Source organism: Vollenhovia emeryi, unplaced genomic scaffold, assembly GCF_000949405.1.
Source record: "Vollenhovia emeryi isolate VEMERY1.0 unplaced genomic scaffold, V.emery_V1.0 DF939304.1, whole genome shotgun sequence".
NCBI classification, from domain to species: domain Eukaryota; kingdom Metazoa; phylum Arthropoda; class Insecta; order Hymenoptera; family Formicidae; genus Vollenhovia; species Vollenhovia emeryi.
Genome location: NW_011967062.1, coordinates 253,467 through 273,717, shown reverse-complemented (window position 1 = coordinate 273,717; position 20,251 = coordinate 253,467). Strand labels below are relative to the sequence as shown.

The window sequence follows — 20,251 nt, the reverse complement described above, 5'->3', positions numbered from 1 at the left end:
AAAGTAACTAGAAAAGATTGTTTAATAGCGTAAAATTACTTATGGTAATAAAAAATAGAATTTTATCATTGTTACCTCATGCTGATCTATCAACGAAATTATAAGCGAGTCACGGAGAGTGCAGCGAACGCATTAAAAAATTTATAGCATTATTCAGTTAAAAATAACATGACAACTGATAACAGCATGCGATAAGGATCATCTAATAGCAATAATTGCAAAATATTTCAATACATATCAGCACTTCTGTAAAAAGTTATAGATCATATCCCATTATGCCCCGCCGTTCCGTTATGCCCCAGGTTCCCCTATATATGATCTTGTTTACACATCTCGTTGCGTTAGAGGCCGCGGAGCAAATGTTTCGCGATTTTATCGGCGTGGGCAACTTTGACTTGAGCTGAATAAATAGCTCCGATAATCGCGGTTATACCGGCCGAAAGTCATTGTCCTTAATAACAGACGCAATTAAAATAGTTTCGTCGGTTTATTTGCATCGTTAGAGAAGTGGAGTTGAGAAAGTTGGAAATAGTGACTCACTGGATAAACATAATGTTTTTTTTCCCCTTCTCGAAATTGTACGTGCAATTATATCGAGTTAAGAACAAAACAACAAGAACGCTTTACTGGACAACAATCTGTGTTACTATAAACTGGCTTTAATCGCCCGGTACAGCTTGGTCTTAATTACCGTCTCGTTTCAGTATCATCTTCTTTACAAGCGAAGAGCTCCACAGAGATCGAAGTACGTGTGCTGTGACGACAGATTATTATCTTTGGGTCACTAGGACGCTCGCCACTATCTTCTTAATGTTTCACCAGCGGTTATGAGCCAAGGAAACTGCTCGTTTTCCGGCAATCAATAATATCATCGATATCGAACGTATGCGCTGAATAATTTCCGTGTACAGGAATTTGTAGAATGTAGTATCTGCAGTGGCCGAGATGCCAGTGCAGATACAGAAGAATTTGTGGCAAGAAAGAAGGAAGAAGGCGAAATGGTCTCGCGGTTGGAATTTACAAACCCATATTCATATCGCGCATTTAAAAGCCAGCGGAAGGGGCCGTGATAAATTTTACAAGTCTTGCACTCGCTGAAGTAAAACGGCCAAAGAATTGCGAAATGGAAAAGTAAAGAAGATATACGTAATCGGCGATACGAGAAAAAGTTCGCGTGACCTATCATCGGAACGTCAAGTGCGATTGAATAAAAAAGAGCTTTCGAGGATTATAATATCGCAACGACGTTGATAAGAACGAGCGGAAATGAAATGTTGCGATAGTGAGAAATTTGCCGCACGCCGCAAATCTGAAGTTAAAATTGTGCACATCACGTCAGAAGTGGATGATCTGAGGCAGCGAAAACAAGTCTGTGGATTTGCACAGTAAAAATCCCTCGCACTCCGGTGCACGCAGCGTAAGAACTTTGTTCAAAGAATAACAAAAACACGTAATGATAATCCCGTGTGTATATATATATATAAAATATATAAAGAATACTTCCGTTTAAAGATAAATAATATGATTAAGTTGAGCTTGCCGAGGTTGATCGGTCCTTTATTCCTTAAAGATCTTTTATTACAAGTGTATCTCTTTTACATAGAAAAATATTTACAGAGCAATAAATTATCGGCTCGTTGAACTAATAAAATATGTAACGATCCCGAGGTTCTAAATGGCAGTAAAATGCAAGGCAAACCTTAACGGTTCGCTCGCGGGATTCTAATTGTTGAGATTTACCGAGCGCATCCTCGCCTCGACTCGTGAAATATCGCACGTAATAATTTTCATCGAAAGACAAACCGAAACCAATTGACGTAATTAGCTCAGTACAACATTAAATGACCTGCCGGGGGGGGGGGGAATTCTTTTAATAACAAAAGTAATGAAGACAAGTCACATTTTATTTATTATCAAACGTGTTATTTTCTGTCATTCGCTCGTCGTAAATATCTGCTGGAAGTATTGTTTATTAGTCGTAAATATCTGGTATAGAGAAGTAATGTTTATTGACAATCATTGTTACCCCTCGAGTTTCGTAATCAGTTTCGTGCTTAATAAAAACAACTTTCCTTGCACTGCCTTCTAATATTACTATAATAATAGCCGATGGACTCAGTGGGAATGAAATTACACGGATAAAAACTCGCGGCAACACAGGGAAAGTATATTCAAGCATAAGAGTGATTACTTCCTGGAGACTAGCTGGCGAAGTACGCACAAGTGGCTGAAAGTGAATCGGCGAGCGAGTTTTTAATTTTAAGATACCATTCCGCTCGCTCGGCGTTGCCGCGATATTGATTTCCGCCGCTGATATTTGTTACATTTAGCGTGATTTCGCGCACCGACCTCGTCCTTCTTCTCGTTACGAATATTATTACCGCTGTCAAAATATGAGTCGTAACGGGTAGGAAAATTGAATGCCAATCAAAGCTTTTAGTGGACGATAAAGTACACGCGCGGCCATTGTGCGATTGAAATATTACGCGAACGTTACGTCGCCGTTCGTTATTATTTATCTGAATCAATTCTACCGTTTATATCCACCTCATTAGCCGCTAACGGGAAACGATTTGTTTGGAACACTCGCGTTTGAAAGTAACATCTGGAGTTTGCGCAAATGTCGTGCAATTAGCGGGAGCGGCCCGTATTCAACACGCGTCACCCATTATCCTGACGCAATTTTTTTTTTCACGCGACCTTAATGCGTACGATTGGAGCGATACGCGCGTTACGTAAAGGAATTCATTGATTATCGCCGAATTCGATTCCGCGCGGCGACCGGCGAGCGTGCACGATATTATCATTATCATTGTAATTTGCATCGTTCGGTGTACTATAATAACCAACGGTAAATGACTAATGGCAAGCGACGTTATTCGCCGACAGCATTCCCGCTTGTCGCAATCGCGGCGCCGATTAGTAGCCGCGGCCTCCCTTGTCCTTTCGTAAAATACCTTTCACGTTTACGCGCTCTCGGCACGCGCGGCGCACGCAGGCTACGTAAATGCCTACGCACGTGCCCAAGAACGGACGTGCGCCCGACGCACGTCCGATTCTTCTCTGCCTTTAACGATAAACAAGTGCAGCGTGTCGATGTGAAAGTATGCCGTGACTAAGGAGAGAATTTTCCATTTCGTTATTTACAGGCGGCGCGGCGCGGCGCGGCACTTTCGTTCGTCTTGCTCGCCGCAGCCCTCTCTAAACGTCCCTAACGCCCTCGATCGCATTTCTCCCTTTCTCCCTCCCCCCCTCTCTCTCTCTCTGTCTCTCCCTGTCTCTCCCTGTTTCTCCCTGTCTTTCCCTGCCTCTTCCTGTTTCTCCTTGTCTCTCCCTGTCTCTCCCTGTCTTTCTCTGTCTCCCCCCTCCCTCTCTCTCTCTCTCTCTCTTTCTTTCTTTGTCGTCGCAAGGACTGTATACTCTGGTTTTGCTGGACAGCGGATTTTCCGCCTATCATCGCGGACAGTTTCGTAATTTCACCGCTCCCCACGACTTCGCGGAAACCGCTCGATCAACCGGAGAGATTAGCCGCACGGTCTAAATCTTTAATGTAAGATCTCAGATTCTTGCAAGGGAAAGTCAATTAGAGTCTTGCGCGTTTAATCCTTTCAGGCGCGATTTATTTATTTATTTATTTACTTTGCTTCAAGTGGGACACTAGCATCCCAAGGAAACGGAGGGGGGGGGGGGAAGAAATGTAAGCGGGACTTACACGTCTCGGCGATCGTGAAAGGATCAACATTTCACAGGCTTCTCGATTCTTGAAACCGTTGCGAACCGCTAAATCCCCCTCCCCTCCCACCGACCGATAGCCCCCCGACGTTTCTTACGTCCGTTTGCCCGAGATGATCGCGCGATTTCATAAAAAAAAAAAGAAGAACAGATTACGTGATCCCCGGCGCGTTTCCAGTAGTTGAACTCTCAGGCAATGCTCTCGCGGCGAACGACTTCATTTCGTTCGATATATCCCGGATGTACCTTACGCAAAACGAAAGTGAGAGTGACACACGGAGATTTATGCCCGGAGAAAAATAGCCGGCGCGCAATAGCCGCCGGTGCGTGTCGATCGAGATGCGGCACTTCGGCGGCAAAATTACGAAAGTAACGTGCCCGGGAGATCGCCCCGCGAGCGCCCCGAATAGGAGAGACCCCCGCGCGGGAACTCGCTCGCCCGCGGCAAGTCCGTCCTTTTTTCCCCCTCGAAGGCGAGCCGGTGCAATGGCGCCGTCGCAATCACGGCATCGCAATTGCGGCGACAATAATACAATTTTTTGCCGCCCCACCGTACACAGTGAACTATCCTGCGTGCCGCCCAGTTGATTTTAATTTTAAATGAGTTACTAACTATATAAAAATGTAATATTTGTTGCGTATGTACGTGTGTATGTGAAAGTAATCGTCCAAGGCTGCGAGTATGCCAGGGATCCCACGGCGTGCGATCGTAATTTCAATGGCAGCTCCTCTCCGGAGCTTGTCGACTTTTATCTCGGCGAGACGATCTCGACGTATCGACGGTGAATTATAAGAGATCGAGCACCCTACGATCGCGGGGCAATCTCGTACGTTAACATTGCGTATTTACCTCGCGACGGCTTGCGCATGAAAACGGTTTAAATTATTCTCATTTGTTTATTCTTTCTTCATCCGAATCGGTCGATGAAAAGTAAATAATTTCGCTAACTTGGTTTTAAAATTCAAAAGGCTCTTGGAGTGGAAGTATTTTTTTGTGATTATTAAATTTGTGTATGTCGAAATTTTTTGATCTGTGTGTCGCGGTAATATTCAAGGTGTACCTTGAGATTCAAAGAAAATACGAAAGAAAGGTAAATTCCGAAGATTGTAATATTTATCATGAAATTCGAGTCCTTTAGCATACAAAAAACTGGTATTTCCAAAAGAAATCTTTACGTGTGTACGAGCAGATTTAAATGCGAAGCAACAATTTTTTCTCGAAAAATTCTCGGATCTCTGGTATATTTATCTAAACCTATATATTCAAATGATTGCAGCCATAGCTAGTGGGTTGGTCAATTGGACAACAAAGTTCCCCATTTTCAAGCAGAGAATCGCGGCTCATTATTAACTTGCAAATATATTTGCAAATTTAGCTCTTTCGCATTTTTCCAACATCGTAATTCGAGTTTTTAATGTTGCTATTCTTTTTATTTTATCACTTTTTCGAGCAAAGTATTATATATATGACACACAGATTTCATTCTCGTTAATATTTTCGTTACGGAAGAATCAATTCCACCAGTTGATCAAAGATTAAATCGTAGATCGAGGAAAATCAGACGTAATGATTGGAAATTCGCGAAAGTATAACACAAGTCATGTCAAGAAATTAGCAATTACGACTAAGCGCTGCTTAATAAACGTTGTCTAAGGTAGACAATGAATTCTTTTATGCTAAATTTAAGAACAGATTTTTAAACACTATTGCTTCTTCTAGAATATTAAAAGCCGATAAAATAAACAAGAGTTACAGAAAATGAAATAGTATTCTGAATTGCGTAGTGTTTGCAGAGCGTTGATCGTGGGGACATCGCATTTCATTGTGAATGCGATAAATTGTGAAAAGATATTTTAATTATCATAATGGAAAACCAGTTAGGATATAAAGGGCGTCTTATAAAAAAGAAAGTGTTAGAGCAGAAGCGAAAACGCAAAGGACACTTAACCAAAAAGCAAAGGGAATGGCATTACCTACAATTACGTTGCCACATCCGCAAAGCATTACCGTGCACGAAAAAGTTGGTCTAGCCAAATGTTTCTTTGGATTTGTCATACTCTGATACCGTACGGTCAGCGTCGTTGAAATTTCAACACGCACTTCTTTAAACATTCAATTACTTTTTGCTCCATTTTTTGTTTCAATCCTTATTATAGATTTTTTTGCTACTGACAAATGCACGTCCAGGTGTCAGGTTTTATACCTCAGCAGCCAATGGCGATAAGCGAAATGTTAAAAACAGTTAATTTTAAGTGATTATATCTCAGAAACTATACGGCAAATCAAACCCAAACTTTACGCACATACACTGAGAAAAATTTTCATCGGATAAACCAATTAAATAGTATGTCCGATGGTTAATTTTTCCGATTACGTTTTCCGATTAAATTATGGATATATCCGATGAAATGCAATTACCGATGAAATTTGATTGAAAAACCGATCAAATTTTTCATCGGATATACAATTTAATCGGACATATCCGTTTGTTATCATGTAATTGGATTATCCGATTATATTTAATCGGACATTTTTCTCAGTGTACGTATTGATATCTGAATTAGTTTTGCTGCAAGTTTAAAGAAAATCTGTCATCATTTTTTACCTAACTATCTTAATCGGAAGATACTTGATGACGCTCCGAAACGTTAATGAAGTTGCAAACGGATGCAATAACAAGTGCACACGTCCGTTCGACCTCAACGCTTCTCGTCGTCTGCGAAAGGGTTGAGCGCCACAATGCACACGCTCGATTCTTTTCTCTCTTGTTTATTTTTTCGCTGTTTGTTTTCAAAGCCGCGAACTATTGCAAAATCGCTTGTCGGCTTGTCCATCATTGCTAGCGATCATTACAGAAAGGGAATCGGGACAAGGTTGCGTTTCTTAAAATGACGTACGTAAATCGAGCTTTTATAACTCGCGTGCGTCGCGCATATTTATAAGCGCGTTATCGCACGTGCGCTAGCGGACCGGAACCCACCTTTGCACCATTGCACACCTTTCTACACCTCCGACATCGTCGACTTTTTCCACACGTTATAGACTGAAGACGCAAAGCGACGTGTATGTTAATCCAAAACCAACCCTGAGTCCGAAAATCCGAATCGCAAATGTTAAAAAGCGACGCATTTTAATAAAGAGCCTACATTTTAACACGAAACTGATGCCAGTAGCAAAAAGCACGCAAATCTCTCGGCATGCAAAGTTGCTTATTATTATTATTATTGCTATTCCGGTTGATGGTTTAATTATGAAAATAATATTCATCGAGATATAATTTGATTGCGCCTAAGGCCACGCAGTAGCATAATAAGGCAAATCCTCGATCGACGCCTCGATTGTACATAAAAAGAAATTCTTCAGGAGGTATTCGCTTCTCGCTAGGAAAAAGTTGACGCTTCGGTTGCTTCATGCATGCGAGCGTGAATTATGTTGCTCTCTACACCGCAGTGAACTTTATTACCGTGACATAAATTTATAATGAATAGTCTTGCGATTGTTATCAACTTAAGATCAAGTAAGTAGACGACCGACGCGATCCAGAGTTGAAAACTGTACTAAGCTGAGGTTTAGATAGACATCTACGTACGTAGAAGGGAAGTGCCTCCGATATTTTCTTCAGAATTTTGAGATAGCGACTTTCGAGTGGCTTATTCGCACAAAGTCGCGCGTTTACAAGATTCATTTACTCGCGGTGACAACCCTCTGAGGCAACACATGTTTACGAGGTCAGGTATAAATCATATAAATACCGCTGGTTTTCTTTGCGAAATCGGCTATGAAATCTTTGAGTTTGTCAGCGAGTATTCACACGTATATTTTACAATTTACGCAGCTTAAGAGCGCGTAATTAATATTGAAAGGTAGTCCCTGGTAGCACAGTGCATTGGCTAAAACATTGGCTAAACATTGGTCCAATGTTGGTTACATTAGAAACGCATTGGCCGATATTGTCCAACGTAAAGCCGATGCTGGCCATGGAATAAATGTAAATATTGCACGAAAATAATTATACATATAATATTAAATTTATATCGAAGTGCATTGGCCAATATTTCACAATGTAATGGGAATATTGGTCCAATATTGATACAATGTAATAAGAATATTGGTCCAATATTGATACAATATTAAACCAATATTGCGCCAATGTATTGTGTAGCTACTAGGGATATAACAGATCTTTTCAATCTGCTCGATAAACATGTCGAATGTAAAACGAATTACACAGAGATATGATAGAATCAACCCTTTCATGACCCACGTGTATCCCATTTACAAAATTTAAAAAGACCCAACCCCAGTAGCCAGTGTTTTCTGTTATCTAGATGAAATTATCTAGATGATCATCTAGATAAGGCTGTTTCCTTATCTCATCTTTATCTAGATAAGAATGAAACGTATTATCTACATCTTTATCTTAGATTTAAAAATACGTTATCTGTCTGAAATTATCTAAGATAATGGTTGCATTCAGCAGAACTCAGTATTTCGTGGCTATAGGTTTAACCCATTATTTATCATTGGTAAATAATTTCATTTCCTAGTTTATCCGAAATTCATACAAACAATTATCATTTCCATGTACAACATTATTAGTATTTGAAGAAATTAATATTTCACATTTATTAGTTTCAATATCTGAATCTGATTCACACTATTCCATACTGTTCAAATCTTTATTTGCTTCTAACGTGAGTCAATTTTGATCACAGTTTTCATATGTGATGCTAAAGCATCTAAATGATTTAGCATTAAAATTTGTAGCATTATCCGTTAGAATATTTGTAATTTTTTATATGTAAATTAAATTTTCTCAATACATTGTGCACAACTATTGCAATATTTTTATAAATGTAATTGTACATTATTCTTTTACGAGCCAATTAAATATAATCCTGCTTTTTTAATAGATTTAGAAATATAATTGTTTTTGTTTTTTCTTTAATTACTTTTTAAAGCAACGTTATCTTGAAATCATCTAGATAAAATGCTTATAATTTCATCTATTATCTAGATAAACTAGAAATAAATAATCTATATCTTATCTAAGATACAATTTTATATGTCTTATCTTATCTTTATCTAGATGATTTCAACTTTATCTACGTAAAACACTGCCAGTAGCACAGTGCACGAACATTGCCCCGTGCAACCAACGCACTGTGCTACTAGGGAGCGATCGAGCATTCTATCGCTGAAAAAAAACATCGTATCGACAAAAAGATAGAAAATTAACTCGGTCACGAGGAAGGGACTTCAAGATAAAGATATAATTGACGGCGCAAAATTTGCTGGTGGGGGCGCGACTGCTTTACGGGAGGAGAACGGGACCAAGAGCTTCGGCGGCTACGCCGGATGAGGTGACGCTGAGTTTACAATTTGACTCATCGATTTGAATCATTATTATCGGATGGAACAATGAGACATTTCCCCGCTGGGGAACGGACGTTCGCCAGCGGCGAGCGGCGAACGGCGGCGGCGTGTAACGCGCCTCCCGATCGCCCGCTCGATTTCTTTCGACGAAAAATGCCGCGCCGCGCCGCGCCGCGTCGTGCGCAGTCGCGTGCTTTCGAACCGGAAGAGATATCCCGTGTGTTTAATTTATCGGTTACAGAGAATCGGCCGCGCGCGGCGACGTGTTGGTGTGCACGCGCGCGATGGTTGCGTACCCCGGAGGAACGGCACCGGACGGCCGAGGGAGGGTCCTCTCTCTCTCTCTCTCTCCCTCTCTTTTTCTCTCTGTCTCTCTTCCCGACGAGTTCGCTTTTCTCCATAGATAGATTGCGCAAGCGTCCCCGCGCGCGCGTCGCGGTCCATTTGAATCCTCCAGAAAACACTGTCCGCCGCGCGAACGCATCGAACATAATTTATACGCGCTCGCTCCGGGGACCCGACTCTTGAATTCAATCGAAGGAGAAACGTAAGTATGTGAAATTTTTACTCTTACAGAAAAGTGTTGAAAGTCGATGGGCTGAAAACCGTACGAATAGCCAATCAACTTGCAACTTTTCTGTAGGAGCCCAGAATCTTCGTTTCTCCTTGGAATGAATTGAGGAGTCGAGTCCCTGGCTCGTCCGATCTCACGCACGGCTCCGCCGCGGTTTCGCCGGGAGACAGCACGCGAAAACGAATTTCGCACTCGCTCCAGTTGCGTCCGGCGATCGCCGGTCGAGGCGCGGTGGAATCGCTGCGCGCGATGGACACGGACGGCGAATACGGCGGTGCTTTGACGAAAGAAAAAAAGAGATTATCTCCGGACGATAGTCGCAGTAAATCGAGCCGGTGGATGGATCGCGATAAATTCAGAGTGACTGGCGGATGGAGGCACGGAAAGAATTTTCTCATTCCCGAAAATCGTGTAATCGTGGGACAACACGACGTTTCCAAGAATTTTATGAGAGTTTTCTTAAAATTTACCATACATTGTACACTGAGAAAAATATCCGATTAAATATAATCGGATAATCCAATTACATAATAACACACGGATATGTCCAATTAAATTGTATATCCGATGAAAAATATGATCGGTTTTTCAATAAAATTTCGTCAGTAACTGCATTTCATCGGACAAATTTTGTCGGAGGTATCCATAATTTAATCGGAAAAATTAACCATCGGAAACACTATTTAATTGGTTTATCCGATAGAAATTTTTCTCAGTGTTGTGCTAATGAAATGCATGCCAAGTATAACTACTAGTAAAATTTCGAAAAACTCTCATAAAGTTGTTGAAAATGCCACGTTGGCCCACGATTACACGATTTTCAGGATAAATTTCAAGAGAAAATTATCTCCGTGTACCATCAAGAGAAAGGCTGCGTCTCATAGATAGAGGCAAGATATATTTTCAAAGTAAATTTTCCGAGAAAAATTCTGTCCGCGTGGAGGACGCGACACCGCGCGACATTCCCCATCGCGCTCGGTGTGGTCAGCGCATTGAAATTACTGCCTGACGTTTTGATTGATCGCTACAACCGGTTTTTTTATTGTATATAAAATATCGCGGCGTATAAATGTCTCCATTTCTTAATGACTCTCTTGCTGTTTACTGATCCTACATTCCGATCGAGACCACCTGACGGGTAATTTTACTTTCGCAGAGATTCATCAGGTTCCCTCGTCGCGCGAGGTCTGACCTTTCGATTTCAATCAATAACCTTGTACCGTATCTCGCGAACGGCAGAAGTAGATCTTATTCGAATTCAACAGTCCGTCGAGGAGACTCTCTCGTTTACGAACACAGTAAAAATATCATGTGTTGAAATGTCAAGATTTCCTTGTGTTACCAACATTTCATTATTATTTCAATGTAAAATTAACGTAAAACCGATAAGATATTATTTCCGCAACAGTTTTGTGTGTTACATTTATGTTAACATAATAGCTTGACACTTTATGCATGTCATTTAAAAATTGAATATTATCTCGGGTTCTGTTAACACAGCTATTTCACAAAATCAACCGAAACACGTACACTGAGAAAAATGTCCGATTAAATATAATCGGATAATCCAATTACATAATAACAAACGGACATATCCGATTACATTGTGTATCCGATGAAATATGTGATCGGTTTTTCAATCAAATTTCATCGGTAACTGCGCGTTTCAGCGGATAAATTTCATCGGACGTATCCACAGTTTAATCGGGAAACGTAATCGGAAAAATTAACCATCGGAAACACTGTTTAATAGGTTTATCCGATGAAAAATTTTCTCAGTGTAGCGTCGACATTTCTTAAAAATTACTTCAACTGTTCTAATTTGTAACTATTCGTACAGTTTACTTATTCTGTCTGTTTTATTGCATCGCACTTAACGTTAAAAGAACATAAGTCTGAAGTACAGTGTTAATTAATTAACATTTATAATTTGTCAAAAAGCAACGCACGCGATGAACGTTATTTCAATCGAAAATTTAGAGTGGACTGTTTGGGACATGTGAAAAATGTTAACGTTAACATTGTATTTTTTTACTGTGACTGGAAACTCGTCAGCGTTGCGCCTTGAAAAGAGTTTTATTTTTTAAATATATCACGACATATTTACAAACCGAAATTGTTCAAGTGCTAACGAGAAGGAGGAACAGCCGGCTATAATCCCCGAATTAGCTGTCCTGACGCTGGTCGAAATAATTTTCGTGAATGCGGGAAAATCAAAATCTCTCTCTCTCTCTCTCTCTCTCTCTCTCTCTCTCTCTCTCTCTCTCTCTCTCTCTGGAATGATTTTCTCGGTGCGACGAAAACGATCGATGGAGGAGGCCCTTGCGAATATCAGCATGCGCGTCCCCTCGCTACGGATTTGCCGATCAGTAATATGCAATTCCCCACCGACCCTCCGAGGTCAACAATTTGTTACGGGGACGGTGATGTTCAAGGAATATATCAACAGTGCGCGGTTGATTGACCCGCTGTTGGAGAGCGATACTTTTTTTTTCTCTCTACGGCCGCATGCGATCTCTACGCCCCGCCGTTGCGAAATGCGCGGATTGTGACCGGAATAAGGCGTAAATATTATTCGCAGCTCGAGATTACGCGTGCGGATAAGAAGGAAAAAGGAAGGAGGGAAGGGGGGGGAAGCAACGTATCTCCATTGACATTTTTGGACTTTACGTTCAAACTGATACTAAATAGCTTTTCTGCTACTAGCTGATAAGTAATCGGCGACGCAGTTATTACAACTGTAACTAATTGTACTAAACACGTAATCTCTCTGCTATATTATGTATATATTCAGCACCGGCCAACATTATCACACGGAAAAAAAAAACAATGTAGCTGCCGTAGCTAAAAGCTGCGTGTGGCAACTAAATTTCAGTTGTAGAATATGGATAGCTAATATTTAGTTATGGTAGCTAATATTTTGCTACTGTGCCCATTGTATTAGGTGCGACAGGAAACCGTTTGCTGTGCGTTAAAATTTATGGCAGCAAAATATTTTCAGCAAACCATGATTAGCTTCGGTAGCGAAAATTGTTTTCAGTCTTCAGATTCTTTTAGCGTAACTTTCCTCAAAGCGCATCGAATGTTTTCAAAATTTTACAGCATCACGGAAAGAAAAATGTAGCTGCCGCTAAAAATTGTATGCGGCAACTAAATTTTAGTTGTAAAAATGGACAACTAATGTTTGGTTGTGATAGCTAAATATTTTGCCGCTGTGCCCGTTGTATTAAGTGCGACAGGAAACCGTTTGCTGTGCGTTAAAAGTTTATGGCTGCAAAATATTTTCAGCAAACCATGATTAGCTCCGGCGGTGAAAATTTTGTTTTCAGCGATGTACCTGACAACATCTTGTACATGAAGGGCAATAAAATTTGACAAAATACACCACGACTTTCCAACTTTTTATTCGTGCACTTTGAAACTAGTTTCGCTAGAAAAACCGGAAGCTGATATAACTTTGACCGGCACCGTATACGCACAGCACGGTATTGATTTTGCATATAACAGCGGTTTCCTCAGGCTTTACGATTGCACCCGAGTTCAAAGCCAAAGGGGATTTCGCTGATAATCCATTTCGCGCGATTCGTCTTGACGTACGCGCGAGGTCTCGGAAAGTTTTCTCGTCTCACAAAAAATTCGTACCACCGGCACGAGGGCGTATTTAATTTCGCGCATCCTGCGTGACACGCGGGATTGCTTCTTTTCTCCGCAAAAGCCGACTTCCGTGGATCCTCGAAACAACCCATTCCCACTACGGCCGCCGTCATTTTATTATTTAGAGACGGTACAATGGCCTCTAATAAGATAATAAGTGGTTCTGAGACAATGAGTTAACACGAAAGTGAGTCGACGGCGGGGCTTATAACACCGTAAACGATGACTAAGGCTTGCACTAAACTGCGCGGGCATAACATAATCGTACAAAAGCACTTCCTGTTTACACGGAACGCACTTCCGCGAGTTTTAGAGGGACACTTTAACGAGAAAACGCAACGCGAATTAGATTATTAATTAGTTTTCCCGAATTTTCTTGGAAATACGTTCGGCAAAGTGCGACTTTGCTGCCTTCCACGCCGGAACGCGCTGGGGAACTTGAGAGTTTCGCAAAGCTTCGGAGGGAAAATTCAACTCGGCCCATCGGCAATTCGACCGCGCGAGTGCCAGGCGTTACGTTTTTTTTTTCCCCCCCCCCCGGTTGCACCGTAATCGTGGTCGCGTGTTAACTCCGTAACGAACGTTACGGACGGCCTGATGGACGATTGCGGCTCGCTTAGGCGTCATTGCTCGCCGAACAATATACGAATTGTGCAATTAATCCGAGCCCGTTAATTGCCGCGAGTCGCGGCAAGTCGCGTTTTCCTCGTCGTCGCTTTCTACAAATTATTTCCATTCTGCTTTCTCTCCTCAAAAGCGCGAGCACGTAGACCCATATCGTCTTTCAGATTCCAAAAGTAGCGGAGGATGTTGAGATAAGAGGAAGAGCTGTGCATTATGTGCAAATCGGTATATTCAATCGGCGTATTAATTGCGTTCCTTCGTCTCCCGTGCTTCCTCCAATTACGTCTTATCTACTTTCACGACGTCGCGCGCGAGGAGGATTTGAAAAACCAAAATTACATATATATACGAATCCGCAAAAGTTGTCCTCGTAAAAAAAAAAGGCGACTTGCCGCGTCCTCCCGCGTTTTCGGCCGGAAGGACGCGGTCGATCGGAAAGGACCAAAGATTCTAACGGGAGGCGCGAAGAGAAAGCAGAGGAGCGCGCTCCGGGCTCACTCGCGCACTTGCAGTCGTCGCGAGATCGCGCAGAGATCCAAAGAGATCGATCCGCCGGCGAACAATTACCTTGTGCTCCTCGATTCGGGCCGGAAGCGCGTAAAAAAACTCTTCCACAAACTCTCTCTCTCTCTCTCTTGCCACAATAAACTTTGTCACCACCAACTAAGATCTTCCGGCGGTATCCGAGCCGATATCGATCCTTTTCTTCTCTCTCTCCTCCCCCGTTTTATCTTCTTCCCTTTTCTTATCCCTCCTCTTCCTTCTTCCCGCGGCGGCGCCTCGCCGCGTGTCCCTCTCTCGTCCTCTTCGGTCGGACTGCCGGGGCGGGGGGAGGGGGGAGCGCGGGGGGAAAAGCGCGGGGGGGGAAAAACGTCTTTCACCTGCACGTCCTCGTCCGTCCGCGTGTCATGATCGTCGATCGAGGATTCGTTTTGCCGAGGCGAGCGTGAAGAAGGCGAGCGGCGGCCGCGGTGCCGAACGTCGTCGGCGGGAAGCGGGATACGAACTGCTCGGCGCGTCGCTCGAGATTCCGCTCGTACCTGCTCACGCTCGCGCTCGCCCTCGTGCCTGCTAGCCGTGGAGCGCGCGGCGCGGCGCGGCGCGGCGCGCGTCCGCTCCGCTCGTCCACTCACCGCGCGCGCAAGCCGTAAGTGCGTACGCGGGTGATCCGCGCGCGGGAAGCGTCGCGGAGAGGAGCAGCGCGGTCCGCTTCGCGTTTCGTCAATTTCGCAAAATTGCCTCACCCGAATCCGGAGTCCGTTTCCCCGTTCGCCGAGAGAAAGCCGCGGTGCCGTCCGAAAGCTCCCGCAAGCCGCTTAAAAAATTAATACCTCCGTTTGTTTGTTTGTTTTTTTTTAAATATCTTTTACCGATATCAGCGGACGGCGATTTGCTGCCGCTCTTGTTCGCGAACGGCCGCCCGCGAAATATTATGTAGTACATTTCTTATCCTTAAGCTCTTTTGTATTTAACTAGCTTAAGGTGTTCGGCATTCACTGAGAAAAATGTCCGATTAAATATAATCGGATAATCCAATTACATGATAACAAACGGATATATCCGATTAAATTGTATATCCGATGAAAAATATGATCGGCTTTTCAATGAAATTTCATCGGTAACTGCAGCACTTCATCGGATAAATTTCATCGGACGTATCCATAATTTAATCGGAAAACGTAATCGGAACCGATGGACATTTTTCCCAGTGTTGCCTTCTCGTATCTAGAACATCCGCATTTACCGGAAATGTGAAGTTAGACAATACAATTAATTCGTCTACGCGCGTAAAATTAATGAACCACTTGAAAACTTGAACTTAAATTGTCACACAGAGGACGAAGTCTGAGGGAGGGTGTCCAGAAGTGAAATTTGACTCGTCGAGCAGTGCCACTGCTCCCATGCCAATACGTCGTTAATTCAATTGAACATTGGGGTTAAAAGAAACCATAAAATGAGAAGAATGTAACACGTAGGTGTATTTGGAACTACAATTTGTATTAAAATAATAAATTTGACCAGACGTGATAGTTAAACGTGACGGCATATTGAGTGGAAGAAGTCGCGACTACCTCTCGTGTCAAATTCAACAGCGCGGTAGCTCATACTTTTTGTAGGATTTTAGAGAGTAACTACAATATTTGGCCCCGATCGTACGAAGAGTTTACGAATTAACAGAGATTTCTCTCCTCGCTTATCCCGTTATCTTTCGTCTTTTTTAATCGTACAAATTCCGGACGATGCAATGTCTTCCGCAATAAATCTTTATACAGTGCTTTCCCTGCACGGGGAGAATTTTCTTTTACCCTAAAAATCGCGTAAACGTGGGACAACGTGGCGTTTGAAGAACTTTACGAGAGTTTCCTTAAATTTCGCCGTACAACTTACCAATCGAATGCATACTAAGTATAATTACTAGTTGAAATGAGAACGTAATAGGAAAAATTATTCGACGTAACTGGCAATACTTTATTAACGGAATTACACAACGTTTCGACCGAGAATTCCGGTCCTTTTCAAGTGAAAAGCGTCTTGATTACATTCTAAAGTCAGACAAACGTTGTGTAACTCCTTTAATAAAGTATTGCCAGATACGTCGATTTTTCCCCATCACGTTTTTATTTCAACTAACCGCTGGCGAAGAAAAGATTCTCAGTATTGTTATAATTACTAGTAAGATGTGCGGGCAAATTTTAAAAAACTCCCATAAAATTCTTCGAAATGCCGCGTTGTCCCACGATTACCTGATTTTCAGGATAAATTTTCAGAGAAAAATCTCTCCGTGCAGCAGCACAGTGCGCTGGCTAAACTTTGGTTACATCCCAAGTCGAAATTTTGGTGCTATTTTGATACTTTTAAGGACAATTTACATTTACTTAGCTGATCTATACACCTACATAGACCAGCAATAACCTTTTGATGACATAATATTTTTTTACTCCTCCCTTGAATCTTTAATTCTAAAAATTTACTCTGGCTCCTACTTAAAAGGACCTGCTTTAATGCTAAATTGGCAAAAGTAGAAATTTCCGACGCTATCAGTTTTTAAGTAGGAGTAAATTTTGTACTTGCAATCCGACCTCTTTTTTTACTGTCTTAGGTCCTGCTATATAATAAAATTAAAGGTTCAACATAGGGCGAAAATTTCGACTCGGGATTGGACCAACGTTTAGCCGATGTTTAGCCAACGCACTGTACTACTAGGGTTCAGGTGCTGCTCATAAAAAATTAAATCGATTTAAGCACGTGGATTTATCATTCTAACGAGAGCTGTGTTTCACGACAAATAAATAATCGGCGGGCAGTTTACTTAATTGGGAAAGAAACTATCTGACATCTGCGTGTGCACAGAATTTCGTGTCGTAAAATATTATGACACGAACACCTCGTTGTAGTTCTGATATTCATCTAGCGATTTATTAATTACGTGAGCCTCTTACGTTCACTCGTATGTATATATCTGGATTTTTCCGAACCTTACGCAACGCGTTAATTATTTAACCGCTCCAGCTGTTAATCGGCGCCGTCCGAAAGGCGGAGACGAGGAAGAGGGCTGTGCGAGAGGCGCGAGAGACGGGCGGACGGCGGCCTGTGGACCGCCCTGTACAATCTCGGGAGATGAGCTGATCTTCTATCGGCGACGCGACTCAAACGCGTGGAGCGTGGCCGCATCCGTGGTAAACGGAAGTAATTGAACGTGGCCGCGCGCTTATCTAGTTTGACACTTCCTTGCCGGAGCGGTCGCGCGGGCGCGCATCCACATAAACGGCCGTCGTTTCGCGGAGCGTCACGGTGGCGGCGGCGTCAAACGAAATCGCGCTTTCATTGATTTACGTAATAAGATCGTAATCGATTCGGTTCTTTGTTACGTCGCTGCGCGCTGCGCGTCGCGGCCGGGCGAACAACTGACCGGTATATGTATTCCCGTATATTGCCCGATATCTTGGGGGGGAACGGCATTCCGGCCGCGAAATCACGACGATCGCAACTCCTCTGCGTTCTAGCCGAGATAAACCGACGAACGGATCTCGCGTAGGAATTTAATCAGGTCGAGGATACCGGCGAAAAATCATCTGGAAATTAATAAAACATTGAGAGAGAGAGAGGGGGGGGGGAAGAGTTTTTAATGAAGAAACACTCTTATTATTTTCACTCAATATAACTTCGCAAAACGTAATATTTCGTAACATCCTGATTTATAAAAAGAAATAAATGCGTGATAAATATTAACGAATTTTTTTGTCCTTCCAAAAAAGAAGACTGCCTTGACACGCGCTTCCTACGTGCGAAACTGGTAGAGATTACGAAAATGATTTGACGCTTCCTAACGCGTGCCTTTAGTTAAATGTCAATTTTTTCTCACGGGAATTTTGACGAGCAGCCATCAAACGCGAATTGATGCGTCTTATAATTGAGGTTTAAATAAAAAAAACGCCACCGAGAAAGTCAAACTGTGGAACTACCAAGGAGGTAAAAATAACTTCCTTCGCATTTCTAAAAACGACTGTCGCTTATTTTTAAAAGTTTTAGTTTTAAATGTTTCCTGGCTTTTATCGACGCATGAGACGCAGACGATTAATTTTATGAATTCTCTTCTTTCTAAGATTTCTGTATACAGTGTACCATAATATTGACCCGGTAAATACATTGAGAAAAAAGTTGGTAAATATTTATCGCGCACTAATTTCTTTTTATAAACCAGAATGCCGTGAAATATTGCATCTTGCGAAATTATATTTAGTGAAAATAATAAGAGTGTCCCTGTTTTTCATTAAAAACTCGCTACAGCAGCTAATCATAGTTCGCTGAAAATATTTTGCTGCCGTAACTATAAATTTTTAAACCACAGCAGACGGTTTGCTGCCGCACCTAATGCAATAAGCACAGTAGCAAAGTGTTTAGTTATCATGACTAAATATCAGCTGTCCATATTTTACAACTGCAATTCAGTTGTCACATGCAGTTTTTAGCGGCAATTACATTTTTCTTTCCGTGATACTGTAAAATTTTGAAGACATTCGACGCGCTTTGACCAAAGTTATGCTAAAAAATCTGAAGGTGCACTGAAAAAAAGTTCGCCACCGAAGCTAATCACGATTTGCTAAAAATATTTTGCTGCCATAACTAATAATTTTTAAACCACAGCAAACGGTTTGCTGCCGCACCTAATGCAATAAGCACAGTAGCAAAGTGTTTAGCTATCATGACTAAATATTAGCTGTTCATATTTTACAACTGCAATTCAGTTGTCACATGCAGTTTTTAGCGGCAGCCACAGTTTCTTTTCCGTGGATTGAATTTCCTCTTTCACTCCCTCACGTCATCGTCAAACGTATAGTTTTATGCGTACATTGTTGACACGCTATTCCGCGGCGTTAAGTAAGTAACTTGTCTCGATTTGCTTATCGTTATGTACGCTCCTTATCGTGAATAAGTTTCTCTCTCTTCTTTTTTCAGCGACGTACCGTTAGTCGGGCGTTCCGAACATCCGTGATACCTCGTGTAATACGCAGTTTTATTTTTCGGCGTGACGTGAAAGCGAGCGAACTGGTCCATATACCGAGCTCGCGCGCGTGCACGCCGGCGATAACGAACTGCGCCGGGCGCGCATTAAGAGGGACAAAGGAAAATTGATAAGCCGTAAATACTCGTATTATCTCGCCCGGGAACGTCAAGACACCCGGGCTGACCTTCCACCCCTCGTTGCCGATTACGACGGGAGCGATAAAAGTCGCCCGGAGCCGACCCAGCTACCGCAGCACATTTACTGCACTCCGCGACCTGGCGTTTCCTTTTACGTCACGTTTTCGCGCTTGATCGACTCGATCGTGCCACGATAAGGAATATATTTGCGGATATATTCTACCACTACGGGAAAATTCCTCGAGGATTTACTCAGCATAACGGACTAACGCGATTTTATTCCCGGCGGGCGGTTTAACGTGTATCTTTTTCGTTAATTCCGGGCGGTCGATTCGGCTTGCCCACGGAATCCATTAAACGATCTAAAAAAAAAGAAGTTTGCAATTAAAATACGTTGTTTCAGAAACCCGTTTATACGCCATTTACCTCTTCCATGCTGTTAAACTGTGCGACTAGGTTAAACTGTGCGACTAGGTTTTATACAGGAAAGTTACTTTATAAAAGTAACTAGTTACAGTTACAGTTTTTTCGCTAACAATGCAACTAGTTACAGTTACAAGTTACCAATTCTGAAAAGTAACGCGTTACAGTTACTCGAAAAGTAACGAATCGTTACTTTGCAGTTACTCCCTTGCAATAGAAATAAC

The 20,251-nt window shown here is 42.2% G+C and overlaps 1 protein-coding gene across 2 annotated transcripts in view; it reads right to left on the bottom strand.

Moving 5' to 3' along the window:
- Positions 1–19,464, bottom strand: part of LOC105558932 (patched domain-containing protein 3-like) — a 37,530-nt gene extending 18,066 nt beyond the window's left edge. The window contains exon 1 of one of the 2 annotated variants that reach the window (XM_012006881.1): positions 19,427–19,464. The gene's annotated coding sequence lies outside the window, so the exon portion shown is untranslated. Of the gene's footprint in view, positions 1–14,528; positions 14,755–19,426 lie in introns of those variants that run through there. The other variant, XM_012006880.1, reaches the window with a different exon arrangement.
- Between the last annotated feature and the right edge of the window lie 787 nt (positions 19,465–20,251).